The 15,276-nt window shown below is 42.7% G+C and overlaps 1 protein-coding gene and 1 long non-coding RNA gene across 2 annotated transcripts in view; one reads left to right on the top strand and one right to left on the bottom strand.

Annotated features, from left to right (window-relative positions):
- The window catches only part of LOC124468457, a 49,113-nt gene extending 41,262 nt beyond the window's left edge, over nucleotides 1–7,851 (top strand). The window contains exon 3 of the long non-coding RNA XR_006956191.1: nucleotides 7,375–7,851. This is a non-coding gene — a long non-coding RNA (uncharacterized LOC124468457). The remainder of the gene's footprint in view (nucleotides 1–7,374) is intronic.
- Nucleotides 1–15,276, bottom strand: part of tmem132e (transmembrane protein 132E) — a 277,060-nt gene that overhangs the window by 94,348 nt on the left and 167,436 nt on the right. The window lies entirely within an intron of this gene.

The raw sequence follows: 15,276 nt of genomic DNA, 5'->3' as shown, positions 1-15,276 counted from the left end.
GACATTCACTCATAATAACCGGGTTTCCCAGATTTGTTAAGAAGCTTTTAACGCTAAGAGCTTCTTAGGAACGTTCTAAGAGCGTTCTACAGCGCTCTTAGAACGTTCCTAAGAAGATCTTAGCGTTAAGAGCTTCTTAACAAATCTGGGAAACCTGGCCAATGTCAGTTAAGAGCTATTAATGTCATTCTGGTGTCCTGTACCTTAAAACATGTGAAATGAACTACTACTCTGTTAATAATGTCACAACATATCCAGAAACATACTTTTTTTTTCTTTACAAAGAAATAACGGACGTCAGCTGCTGAAGTCTCGTTCATTTTTGGCTTTGGCCACTATACTGCGAAATACAACAGCAACGCAATTCCATAGGGATGAAAATTATGAAGGAAGAAATAACAAATGGCAGGAGTCTAAAATAACTTGCTAGATAGCCCAATTCAGAGAACAGGAACGTAGCCCAAAACGCTGTCAAAGCTTTGGTACATTTGACTAGCCTTTCACTGCATGACTGCTATCCCAGTTTGCTGTAAAGCCAGGCTACATGCTAGCCTGTATAGGTTGCTGTCGGCTAGTTTGTCAAAAGTCCAATATAAGTTGTTGAGTATTGCAATCGAAATTCGCACTAATTCTACAATTCTCTCAACATTTTTGTGTAATTCACCTAGTCCTTATCTCAGAGATTATGTTAGCCAAATACTGAATATTTACCATCCATAAATACTTGCCAAATGTCTGTCTGATATTGCGCTGCTAACTCACTCATTGATGAATAAGCTATAGGGAAAACATGACATGGATTTCAGGAGAAATAGGTTTCGCTAATGTATAGTGTAAGGCAAGTCGAATGGATTTGGGAAATGGCCTGGCCAGGATTTTATATTTTCAGAGCTGGAAAGAAAGACGTAGGCTAGCAGTCAGCGATATTTCCCGCATAATCATACAGTATGAACAAATATTGGGGGGGGACAAATTGTCCTTCTTTAAATATTGGGGGGGACGTGTCCCCCTGTCCCCCCATATAATTACGCCCTTGAATATTGCACATACTTTTGTCCTATTTCCCCTAAAGAAATAAAGTTAGGCTACTTAATGACACCTTACATCCAGACATAAAGTATGTTCTAAATGGCATAAATGCTGCCAATTAATAATTGACGTAACAACTTATTGTAAATGGTCAGTAGCCTAGCCCATCGATTGAGAGCCACTCGGAAGCATGTACACTGTCTGCTTAATTTGATCTTGATAGGCTAAACATTCTGTAGCTAATAATAACAATATAACCACTATTTATTAATTAAAACTACTTCAGCATAATAATGCACCTGATAAACAAACATGAGCAAGGGCAGCAATCGCTATCGAATCTACATGTGCAATTTTGCTAGCAGGGGAAGAATAGCCTACAAACAACGAAAATCACCAGTTAACTTAATTTAAATTAGCACGAACCATAGACTAATACAATAACAGGCTTAAATTAACTGACAACATAAGTTATCAACTTAGCTCTACAGTTCTCAAGGACGCACACACGCATTCTCTACTGCACTGTGCAGGGATGCAAACGGCGCGCTTTTCGGCGCCTCCCGCTTTTTTCACGTCAGTTTGGGTGACTTGTGTGAATCGTGCAAATCCGAAGAGTTGTTTTTAGGGGGGGGGGGGGGGGGGGGGGGGGGTGTCTGATTATAATTGCACTAACAGTAATTCTGGATTGCCTCCACCAAACAAGTAAATAGGAAATAAGCAAATCAGCAGCATCCGCGCAAGCGTGAACTAGCCTACTCGTGTGTCTTCTTGCTGCGTATCTTTTACTGTCTATGGCGAGGTGACTCAATCGGCGGATCCGGACCTAGACGCAATACAAGTAAGTTTTCATTGGTGCGTGATTTTGTGCTATAGCCTATATTTTTTTCCTACTAGATGTGCTTTATATTTTCCGTGTCCAATCTAAAGCTCCACCAGGAATCACTCACTCAACGTTGGCCGCAACCTCTGTGGGTCACGCAGGTTGTGTGTGTCATTCGCAACAACGCAGGCTCATCGATTTGCCAACGGTGGGCATACCTGTTTCTTCTTTAGCTAAAATCATTGCGAGACAAACCCTTAAAGCAAATAGTTGATTCAAAAAATGATCATTTCAGACAGAGTGGGCTGACAAGTATGCATTTGTGCTGCCGGTGGGGATGAATTAGGATAAACATCGAAGGAAATGTGGGAATTAGGTTAACTGAAACAACAAATGTGGTGTATAATTATATGAAATGTATGATGAAAATTGGCTAGCAATTTCGCGCAAACAAATACCAAGAATAGGTTGCAGCAGTTTGTCTTTTGACTACACTTGCAAAATCCGCTAATGGGACTGAGCTCGAATAGCTTCGGCGACTTTTTATAGTACTAAATCGCTATCATTAAAAAGGAGATGCAGTCTTTCGACAGACCCTCCCTCAAGCAAAAGCCCGGCGTGCGTGACGCTGAGCGTCCGTGGGAGGGACATAATCGCAACATTTATCCAATGACCGTATAGTTTCGAAACACAAAAAAAAACTGTTCAAAAGCAGCCCCATTCAAGTCTCTGGACGCTGGGCTTCAACAGAGAAATGCACTGTGACGCTACCGGAAAGTATGAGAAGGAAATCGAGTGAGTCGACCTGCTACTATAATGTATCTGATTCTGAACGAACGCGTCTTCAAAATGAACGTGTTCTAACACATTTAAAATGTTAACACAATAGTATATATTTGACCATACATTTTATTGACATTTAAGTTGAAGCCGAGCTTCCCTTGCAGTCTTAAAGAAATCGCCTACTGTCATGGATTTTATTGGGAAGGTGACCATACACAGCTTGTAGCAAGTAGAACAAACTACCTCTCAAAAGTAAGAACCTACAGGCCTTGTCCTCCATTGATCCTGTGGTGAGGGGCCATTCCCAGGCTGTTACTCAGCTGAAGGAGTTGGCTAGGATCATCAACATTTAGTGCCCTTAGAGGTGGCCAGGAAGAATAGGAAGGAGTAAAACCAGAATAAGTGCTAGATAGTTTAATAAGAGTTTATGTCTCTGAAAAAAAAATGAAATTGAATATTACAAATTAGTTTTGGTGTATTTTGATCTTCAGAATGTCATTTTACTCTGTGCATATAGGGGTGGGCCAGGGATGTCAGGGGGTTGGTGGCAATGTAAGTATATGGATATTTGCCGTGGGGCGAGGGCTGAAATTACTTCTCTCTTTTTTGACCATACATGTGTTTGCATCCCTGACTGTGTAGCGCGTGTCTGTGCTATCCTCCGATACGCTTTCTAACAATCACTGCTGATAGAAGGCCTAAAATTTTGTACAGCCTGATTTCTGCAAACATTTTGAGGCCGCCACGGAAAAATCAACATAGCGGAAACACTGAACTCGCAGACTGCTCAAACCCACCCTACATTGAGATGCTGACTATTCAATCAATGCTAACAAGGAATGTAAAAAGATGACACATTTGGTGTGCAGCAAATTTATTTTCTCTGCATTTATTTCCTGAGGTGACATCCCCTCCCTCTACCCCAAACACTTGCTATTACCTCCTCTCCTCAATCCCTTACTTTTTCTAGCTTCAGTCTATTTCTCTTCCTTTCACTCTTTACCCCAGTGATCCCCCCACCGCCCCACCTAGCCCTTCCCATAACCCAAGGACATGAGAACCTGAATTGAGTGTGCGCTGTGTTCACCCGTTCTCCATACCCCTGGTCCTCACTGTCAAGGGTTATAATAAATGTCTGATGCCTTCCACCGATACACGGCTAATATCTCCCAAAACTCAAGGACATCATATTTATGGGCACAGAAACACAGAAAAGGCTTGTGTGTGAGGGTGTGTGTGTGCTTCTGTATTCACATGTGTGTGTGTGCAGTGTGGTGAAGGAGGATGTACCAAAGGCAGGGTGCTGTCTCTGTAGAGTGGCAGCAGGGTAATGAAGTCCCTGATGATTGATCTGGGGCAAAAAGGAGGCTCCATGTAGAGAAGATTTTGCCTAATATTAGACCAGTACCAACGCTTCATCACTACCTAAATGAGTTAGCGGCTCTAGATTTTTCCAAAGGGAATTCTTTGAGTTAGTGACATTGAATCAGTGGTCTGGTGACAGCTTTCTCATTTACCTGTGGAGTTATCTGGGCATTTGTCTGTCATCTTCAAGTATAGGATCATCAGACATATCGCTGAAGTTATATTAGGTATGTATCACCAAAACAGAAATACTTTGACGTGCATGCTGAAAATCCTACTGCCTTCTACCCTGTCAAATCCATCCATAAAGATAATGAATTTGATCTAACAGATAGCAAACTGCCACTGTCATCTCGGACCAAGGCAGACTTTCTTTACCAAACATCTTATTAGTGTGACGTTATGAAAGTGGTTGTGAGGGGGGGGGGGGGAACTAAATCCGGGAAAAATACAAATCTGTGGAGAATTTAGACAGCCTCTCTTTCTTGACCGGCTATCCACAGGGACCGCCACGCTTTAGCCATTTCCTCTGCCTGCAGGACCGAAAAGTCCCAGAGGCACGCAGGCTGAGAAGGTAGACTACGGGAGGACCCTACGCCAGCTGCCACTTATCAGCAAGGAAATCAGGCTTAGATTACGGTTTTAGCCACCTGTCAACTGGATGACTGAAGCTGTTGGAAGGCTGAGGCCTTGAGTGGATAGTCCCCCTCATCTTCAACTGACTGTCATACAAATAAGGACCTGCAGTCAGTAGTGGTAAAGCCATTATGTTTCCAAACAATTGTGACGGAGAGCTGTGGCCTGCATGCCTAATTTGCAAAAGATAACGTGATCAAACACCATTAAACTCACAAATGCCAGCTCTCGCTGATGAGGGGAGAGAGAGAAAAAGGCGGCAGATGCTCATTCTTTGAGGTATTGTGCCTATTGCCTGACAGGGAACGTGAATTAGACAGGTTCACTCACTCCATTAAATCGTTCATCAGTCGAACATCTTCATGTATCTTTTGGGTAAAGTTTCGCGGATGTTATGTCAGGGTCACTGGGAATTACATTTTGTTCCGGAACACTTCAATACATACTGTGGAATCATATGTGTGCCTGGATGATTTTGGGGGAAAATGGTGGTCTGTTAATTGACAGACCATTAAAAGTGCTAATTGCTAGGATAAAAACTGGGAGGGCAAGGGGTGGGGGTGAGATGTCGAGTAAGGGAGGGGGCAGATTCATAAATGTGATCAGAGCAGCAATCATTCATGCTTCAATCAACCCTCAGTTGACACCTGCTGCAGCCTCATACCGATCAATCACCGTTCTATAATCGCATTAGGCTTTGCCGGTCGCATGGTGTGTTGTGGACACAGGGCAGAAGGGCACACACACACAGATATGTTACACAGACACACATGCATGAGATGACAAAAGGACAAGCGCACACAAAAAAAAGGTGTAAACCACAAGAACCTTCCAAATGTCCGCAAATCATACTTTGTTTTGCAAAAAAGTTAATTGTGCAAAAGTTTGAACAACATTGAGTGAACCACAAACAGCAGACTTCTAGGAGACAGATTAGCATCAATAACTCAACCGATGAATATGGGCTTACCTGCAGTCGGTAGCCCAGCATAGCAGGGGAGGAGAAACGAGAAAACAACAATTGATTTTTCATAAGAAAAAGGGTACGGCAGACAGTATACATTGAGCAATTATTTGCGCATATTATAGGCTATGGCATGTATGAATTATTAATTGGAACAAGCATGGGTGTGGTTTGTTTAAGGTCGATATGTAAATCTTGTCAAACACGGAGAAGATAAGTGTTCAAAGAGGAGGAGGGAGAGTCTTGTACTGAAGTCAGTGCCAATGTTATTGTTCTTTGTCCACTAACCAATACAAAAAGACAAATAGCATCTCAGTGTTTCAGTGGCCAAAAGCTACCTCCCACATCAACTACTTTGGAGATCCGTGTGTGTGAGTGTGTTGAGTGGGCCCAACTGTTTATTGCATTAACATATTGCGCCGGTGAAATATGAGATAAAGGGATGATATGGGCTATGGTTGAAACAATAAAACTCTTTACACCCACTAAGTCTCCATCAATCCCTCTCATCCTGGTGCACTCACCTCATCTCTCTCCAACCCCCTCTCTGTCTCCATCCAAGCAGCGCTCTCTCCATCTCCATTGTCCTATCAACCTCACTCCCATATGCTGTCCCTTGTCTCTCTTTCAAACTCATTCTCTTTAACTCTGTCTTTCTTGCTCTTGTTTTTGTTTGTTGGATGTATTTAGGGTGTTCTTTTGTTTGCCTTGCACAGACACACAATACACACAAAGTATACACTCAGAAGCACACAGTATGAACCCACAAATAGCATGCGTGTCACTTCCTGCTGGCAAATAAATCTAATTTGAACACCTCGAAAAACCTCCAAGTTATTTTCGTAAACAGGCGACCCTGATATGTTTTTATCAAGCTGTGCAGTGATGCACCTGTCTAACCTCCATCTACTTAGAAATCTACCACACGCCTGCTGTTGCAGCCCCCCCCCCCCCCCATCCTATCTGTAGCCCACCATGCCTGGATTCACTCTCACACACACACACTGCTGCGGCGCTAGCATGTGAAAGTAATGAAATTAGACAGCATAGTTAGTGAGGCTGCATTGTCCTTGCTCTCCGCCCCTCCACCACTAGCCACACCCCTTCAATACCCCAGGATGGAGTGACCGGGATATTGCTAATCACTCACAAAAAGGACCAGATTAGCCGGGGTGAGGGAGGGGGGGGGGCTATGAGTGTGAAGCTGCTGCACCTGCCTCCCGCCCCCTCTGTCGGACAGCGGCCGGCAGACAGCTGGTGAACATGTGATTAGGAACTGCCTCACTTCAGAACAGGGGTTCCCATGAGGATTGACCTCACCCGGATTTCGTGCTGGACTGTGCTACAAATTACTTCTGTTTCAAAATGGACTGGATACAAAAAAAAAAAAAACATGTTGGAGTCAACAAAGGCCCGTGCAAAACTAAGTAAACCTTAATGAACCTAATAAATTCCTTCATTAATTTATGGCCACCAAACCACGGTTGAAATAGACCTGTAACATAACCATGAGGCAGTGTTTATGCAAAGTGTGACAAGATTTTCTAAACTGCAAAAACACCAGTGAGATGATGGCAAACAAACAAGCCAATCTCCGTGATGGGATAGTGAACCCCGGCTTACCTCACAAACAGACGCCTCTAGCCTAGATAGGAAACAGATAACATGAGCCATGTCACCAACTCACCATCATCAGAATATGTCCGTTTCTAAATCTTTGCATTCGACTAACTAAATAACTTTGTGCTCTGCAACGATCGTGACCTGGAAACAGCCCCCCTCCCTGAACCCTGGAGCGATGCTAACAGCCATCCGGTCAGCCATGGATGGACACACCTGCTTCAATCAACACCAAGGTAGAGACTGAGGTTAACAGCAAGTCAGTTCATATCACACTCGAGTCACACTCCTTATCCACTTTGGTTACTTGTAAAATTGTAATCACCTAAGAATTTGACTTCCTTTACCATTGAATGCACTGTCCACTGTATTTGAGTGCCTGAGGATAATTCTTTGTATGGCCTAAAATATTGAGTCTGCTGCTTTTGATCATTTTATTGTCAAGTATCCTAACATTTCGAATGTCAAAAACAAGACAATGTTAACTGTAGTAAGCACAAGACAGCCCTGCCCCTGCGAAACAGCAGCAATCCATACAAATTTTAATTAAAGTGTAATCAGCCCTGATTATATGTTGTTATGACTTTGTTAAATTGTGTCTCCCTTAATTATATTCAATAATGAATTGATGCCCTCCATTTTTTATTTCCTCTCTCTCTCTGACTCATGTTTTGCCATTAGTTCTGTGACAAAGCCTGTTGTCAAACTAGTCTAGACATTTATAACAAAGAGCTATGTTCCAGGTCCATATTAATAAGCCTGATACACGACAAAACCAAAAACCTTGCATGTTGTGGCAGTTTGTACAATCAGTCAAATAAATTCTAGAAATCACGCTAAATAAAAAACTTGCATTCAAGATAGTGACAAAAGTTGTTTGCCCCTGGTTCTTTGCTGAAGGTGAAAATGAATGAAAGTGATGGATAGAGACCTTCATCAAAGGCAAGACCATGAAAAAGGCGAATTTTATTTATTTAATTTAGGAAGATCCCTTTGAGCGGCACACTTTGAATGTGTACCTGCATTGATCGCACCGCAAAGCTCTGTAAGGAGGTCGAAGGTGGCTTCGGAACAGGTGTTCCTTCCTTTTCTCTCCCTCTCATCTCTGTTTCCTGCTCCCAACACTTACAAGCCTCACGGAACCAGGCCGGGCAAAGAGTGGTAATTGGCACCTGCACCACTCAACTATCCACTCCTTGTTGCCAGCTCAACATCCTCTCCCTCTCTCTCAGTTCAACCTGGACTCAACTAGCTAATCTGCTCACGGGATAAGCCTCTCCACTACGCCTCCTGATTGCCTGCCTGTTTCTCTGTCTGACTGGTTCTCTTTTTAATTGCCTGCACTGATATGGGGATCAATGGAGGGATCCCAGTGATGCACTGCACGAGGAACTACGACAACTACTCTAAAAGCTGGCTTGTCAAAAGGGGTGGTGGCAGAGGAAATGAAAAGAGTTCTGGTGACATACGGGACTCTTCTGCCACAGGCTGTCACAAAACGATGACAAAGTGTGAAGGTAGAGTTTTTTTTTTATCGCACCCCGTTCAAATCTCATCTTCTGAAGTATAGGTGGGTGAGGGTGATATCTGGGGTCCCTGCATTGGTATCTGGTTCATTTTTTAAAGTGTCCTTATTCTTTTCTTAACTTTTGGCAGTTGGTTTGAAAAATTCAGCATAAAAAGCCTGTCAAAGTCTCACAACTAATCTTAGAGGTGATAATGTCTTAAGTGCCAAGAAAACTACCCCTGCCAAACAAATGTCACACCAAAACATTTCACATTGGCCATTATGACACCATCTAGCCCCTCCCTCCCTCTCAAATGTTATATAATTTTTTTATTGGAAAAGCAGGTTTCAAAATGTTTAATTCATGTTTAATTCAGCAGCCTTGACTGAGGCCTCGGAGAGAGTTCCATACCCTGGGTCCCTCATGCGAGTCCAATTTCAGACAAGCTGACTGGGGCACTCAGGGACCTGTGGAGAAGATGCTTTGTTGGCCGGAGCTTTTGGAAGCCCTGTATGCTCTGGGGTATGGAAAGCAAATCCTGGTGAATTTATAATAAGGTTGGGGGGGTAGGGTGGGGGGAGGAGTAGAGGGTGGAGGTGAACGTCTAGTGTTCCCGACGAAGAAGATGGCACCGATCATAACTGCAGAGTTCACAGTGACCTTGAACGACTGGGGTGGATCTGCATATGCCCCCCCTCCCCTGGCCACTGTGGTCTAATCTCGGTAAGAGGAGTTGGTGACACACATGTCTCTCGCTCTCTCTCAGGGTAGTTCAATCTGTGTAATCCATACAATGGTCCGGTTCCACTCTGAAAAAGATCCGCTGAGTCGCTGTAAAAGCATGTTGTTTCTCAGGCATTCAGGTCACAGGGCTTTTTAGTGGAGTACTGTACCTTCCAGCTCTGACTGGGTGGTGGGCACTAATGTTATGTCACAATGAATACTGATCCACACAGAACATTTTGCGCCCCTGCATTTTGTGAATTGTCTGTGGTCAGGCCAAAGTGTTTTCACCCAATGTTGACAAAATGGCAGGTGGCGTTCCAGCCATTTTCTGTCTGATTCCAAGATCCTTGATGTGTGAAACCAAGCAATCTGGGAATGTAAGGTAGTCACAGTTGAATGGGACCAAGGCTGATGTTGTAGCCCAAGGAGGGGAGTGTCCGGCCTCTGGGCTATGCGGCCCTTAAGATAGCTTGATCCAGCCTGCAAGCCAATTCTTTTTTTGTTTGTTATCTAGACAGCAATAATATTTTGCAATGATAAAAGGAAATAACATAAAATTGTAGAATCAGGTGTCCAGGTCACGGTCGGGGTGATCGCAACACGCACATAGCAGTTTGCCGGTTATGTGTAGACTTATCAACGACATGCATTATGGTGACTGTCAAAAAAAGAGATCTAGATGGGTAATGTCACGCTTTCCAAGAGAAATGGACACAAAAAATTGTATTAAGTGAAAAGCCAGTGTGCCTAGTTTCTGAGAACAAACTCAAAACAGCTGCGAGTAATTCTACCATCCGACACCAAGCCAAAGTCAAAGAGAACCTGTTTCTGCCATCGCATTAGAGAGATTAGCATAATATACTGTATATGGTATGCATGGGAAAGGTGGGATAGGGTTTATAAATAAATGAATACATTAACAATAAATTAAGACAACTTTAAAGTAAGACAACTTTATTTGAATATTCGTTTTTTGTATTGAGGTTGGCAATGAGCACCAGCAAGTAATCTGCATATCAGTCAAGCAGCGTTGGTATATTTGATGAATACTTTAGTGTGGCCCTTGAAGGATGTTATGAAGACTGAAACGGCCCTTGATGAGAAAAAGTTCCCTCACCCCTAGCCGCTAAAAACACAGTGGACCGACTAAGAGTCTCTGTCTTTCATTATCTTGATGAACCCAAGTAAAGATGACACAAACTAATAAGCCAAGGTGTTGTTGGGAACCCACTTGACACGTTCATAATGGTCCAGCTTAATATGATTAAATGCTTCAGTAACCTAACCACTAGTCAAAGTTGCACACACTAAATTTCGATCAAAGTATCCTAGGATTTGACACCCAGACAAACACTTATACCGCAATATCCTTGATACATTATTCATTATCAATACATAAATACATTAATTAGGGGGTTAAAAAAGAAACGGGAGGAGTGTTACCACCCCCTGGGTTCTAAGGAGAGGGGAGGGGGGGCCTTAGAACCCTCAAAGGCATAGAGCTCTCCATTTGCACATCACAGACAGATGGAGTGATGGATTAAGGAAGGAAGAAAAAACAAACAAAACAAACAGATCTAAGTCCCTTCCTATTGCGAGCAGTAAACCTAACCCTGATCTGATCATTCTCTTCTGTGTCGAATAGCCAAAAGGATTGGGGCCAGAGACCAAGGGAGGACCAGAAAGGGATAGAAAGAGACAGTGTGTGAGTGAGTAAGTAGGTGAGTGAGTGAGCAAATGAGCGGGTGAGTGAGCTGGCGAGTTCTCCATCTACGGCCAGGGAGATGGCCGTAAACGGAGAACGATGAACAGAGGCTAACAGATTGGCAGCCTCTCCCACAAAATCTCTCTCTTTGTCCATCTTTGCAAGTGCTTAAGAGGTACCAAGCCAAGTGTGATATTAGTGTCATCTTCAATTGGAAATGTAATTCTACATGGAAACTCCAATCTGTTTTGCCTTTGCCCCGCATCTGGCATGGTTCTCACGGGAAAGAAGCATGATGAGAGAACTACTAGCAGCCAAGCACCTGCACCTGATTGCCAGAGTGGCTTGGGGGGGAAAGTACCCCCAAAAACATAGATTATTGCCTGAAAGGTAACATGCTTGACAGCAGTTTTAAATATCAGGCTGTATTTCTGTTCTACTGAGCTATTACTCACACAAACATGGGAGCTCTCTGGAGGTCAGGTATTCTGGGATTTGTTTGTGGAGAATACTCCGCTTGACCCTTTGTTTCTGGAAAGGTGTGTGTGTGTGTCTTATGTCTGAAAGTAAGACATTGCATTGGTAAATCAGTTTAAGAATTCAAAGGAATGTTCTGGGCTTGTTACAGACATGCTATAATACTTGGTACTAGATAAACCTTTTCTCTTCCTAAAAAGAGTTGGAATCTACATGTCTGGCTTACATAGCATCTTGAACGTTTTTAGTCAGGCATGTGCTTGTCCACCTAATTATATAACTTTACCTCACCCAGAATAACTAATGGTTAGCATTATATTATAGCTTTACTGAAAACTTCACTTCAGTTTACAAAGGCTTACAAACAAGCCTCTCATCTTCAATTATGAGACAACCAAGGTTCCTGCAGACAAACACTAACTCCGAAATCACCACATTCCCTCAAGACCAAATAAGACCTCCTTAATTCCCATTTGTGCGTTGTCTTTCTCATGAGAAATGGTCAACAAAGGCAGAGACACAAAGGCTGGGAGACATCTTAAGGCCACGACCATGAGGCGGCATCCGGATGCATCATAAAAAATGACTGAAAATACATAAAAGTAAATTAGCTGGAAGGCATGGAGGCCCACATGCTGAATTATGCAGAGAAAGCAGGGCCAGCCATGAGCAGGACCAGGGAGTGGGGAGGACTGAATACAGAGAAAGAAAGCCTAGTAGCTGGAGTCAGTGGATTGAGTTTCAGAGTGTAGTGGTGCTGGCTATCAATTCTTCCCTGGTAATCAATACAAGATTGGACCTCCATGTTCCTGCCTTGGTCTAATGGAGGTTTTTACCCTATTGCTATCATATGGCAATACGCACACATACACACCACAACGAAACAAAAATGACCTCACATGAAAGGGGTGTTCCCACTCGCACATACACATTTGTGCAACTGTGTACACAAATACGCAAAATGGGAGGGGGGGATCCCAGCAGCTTATGCTGGTAACCATCATTATTTCTTTTCAGTAGTTGTTATTTTCCTTTGTCCTTTCATGCTGTGCATTCTAGCACCATGAAGGAGGATACACTGCAAAACTCATCAAATCAAGCTATGTGGCAAATAATTACATAGGATCCTTCCATAAATCCACTCCAAAATTTTAAAATGAAGATTAAAGGGGTGATTGACTGTTTTTTGGGGGTATTTCACACTTTTCCTTAAGGTCTCCGAATAGGGTATGTAACATTGGTTGGGCTGAAAATGGCCCGGGTGCTGTTCTATGCCCCATGATAGATCCTCTGAAATGTTCCCGGGAAAAAACACTAGCTTTTCTTCTTTTATGATATGCTCATTAATATTTAGATGAGCTGCGCGCTGATTGGTTGGTTTTCAACGAGTGAATCTGCGGATTAAAAACGCAACACGGCCAACAGCACTCACTGAAACACCAAAGGTGGAGACTTGAAATAAAAACATGCAAATAAATCTATTGTGTCTACACAACACTGGTTTCAACAGATTGACTAGATATCATTTGAAAGGATAACGTTAGTTGTTTCCACCTCTGTTGTCAAAGCAAACTGGATTGATTTAGGTGGGTAGAATGTTACAGCTTAGCAACAAAACTATCGTGATTCAACTCAGCTTCAGTTAGGTAGCTCTAGATATCTTGCTGAAAAATAACCTGACACAGATCTGGACAAACATGCATCGTGAATTGTAGATTTACATGTAACACGGGTTATTTATTCAAATGAAACACAGTCAGGAACATGAAATAACGCATTAACCCCATTGCCAATAAACTAAATCATCACACATTCTAGAGCTACCTATGCTCGTTAGCAAGCTAAACTAGTTTACAAGCCTACAGTCTAGGCAGTGTTTCCCACACATAGACTAATTTGTGACGGTGCGCCACAGAATAAACACCGTCCGCCACACATTCTGTTCGTGAAACATTTTTTTTATCGCTATTTAGGTTAAAACACGCAGTGTATTCGTTAAGCTGCATTTCCTTTCCCCTGCCCTCCCTCCGTCTTTCTGTCACTCAGGCGTCTTTCTCACATATCCACAGTCACAACGTCAGCACACGTTAGCAACAATGCATACATACGCCGTTCTAGTAAGACCGAAAGCTATATCAGCGAGCTTTCAGCATTAGTGTCGTAGCTAAAAGTCGAGGAAAGTTGAGGCTACTTTTCGCTAGGTACCTTACTCGAAGGTTCCCCTTCGTTCTTTTGGTGAGAAGTCTCAGGAGCAAGCTACTTACCCGGCGTCCTGGAGCTGACCAGTTAAATAGTTGTTTAGCACTAGCGTGGCTACATGCATAATGCAGAATCGATATATTAGTTGTTGTTAATTTTGTGAAGGTGTGAATCATTTAGGATTAATATTTAATGTAAGAAATTATTAACAAATTAATTGTGTAACAAATTATTAACGAAGGAATTATTACGACTCCCCCCCCCCCCCCCACCCCGGTCTGAGCTACAGTCTAGCTAACATTGACTCGACGAGCATGGCTGATGTTTGTCTATACCGTAGGTGTAGCGTAGAAGATCCCTGTGCAGTTAGACCCTCAATTACACATTTGCTCGAACCATTTCACCAAGGACGGTTTTGAAAACCTTGGACAATGTAAAGCAGGATTTGCTTTGAAGCTGTTGCTGAGAAGAGGGGCGTTCCAACCTTAGTTATGTTCATCACAACCGCAAAGCTGTAGGATGATTTTGTCGGTACAGTTATAAACAATGCTAACGTATCCTGTATCTAGCACCTACCTTTCTCCAGTTCTTTCAAATAGATCTTCTAGACAGGCGTTAGCAATAGTACTGTATTAGTTTTCTGGCAATTTTTTCGGAAGCTTCCCCTCTAATGCCGAATACAGCTAGTCATTTGCTAAGTAAGGTAGCTATGTTGATGTTTTTAGACACGTATTTATCATTCTACCTATGCTAGATACAGGAGACGTTAGCCTTGCTGATAGGCTAACTGTTAGCGACTAAATCATACTTACAGCTTGCGTTTGTGATGAGCATACGGTTGGAACAGCACCTCTTTTCAGCAACAGCGGCTTAGCTGTTAGCTTAGCTGACTGTCCTCGATGAAGTGGTTCGAGCAAATTTGTAATTGAGGGTCGACCTGCACAGATCTTCTCATATAGATAAACATGACACAGCCCATTGAGTGTTTGGTTCCTTAGGAAAACTCTGAAAAGTGTAAGCATTCCCAGTACAGTCTGGAACACTGTATTCAATAATATGCTAGTAAAACTTTCTTCTTTGTAATTCTGTGGAAGCAAATAGAGCAGCGCGCAGCAAATTTTGGGGCGTGACAAAGGTACAGACCAGAGTTAAAAAAGGTGGAGTCCCGTTGGGACGTCACAGCGGGGGGATTTTTCAATAACTACTGTTTCACAGCTACATTTTTTAATTGTGAGATTTACATAGTAAAGAAGTGTCAATGCAGGTTCACTGTATGTCCATTTTACCCACTGAACTTTCGTTATTCAGTAATAAGGTAAATTCGGTTCTGCAATCAATCGGCCCTTAAAAAAACAAAAAAAACAACGAGAATAGAATAGATAGACCAACACAGATTTACTATAGTAGGTCCTTAAAATAGACTTGTGACCTAGTAAGGTCG

The sequence above is a fragment of the Hypomesus transpacificus genome, chromosome 6, assembly GCF_021917145.1.
Source record: "Hypomesus transpacificus isolate Combined female chromosome 6, fHypTra1, whole genome shotgun sequence".
Taxonomy (NCBI): Eukaryota; Metazoa; Chordata; class Actinopteri; order Osmeriformes; family Osmeridae; genus Hypomesus; species Hypomesus transpacificus.
Note: the sequence above shows the minus strand (reverse complement) of the source record. Positions and strands in the feature narration are given on the sequence as shown.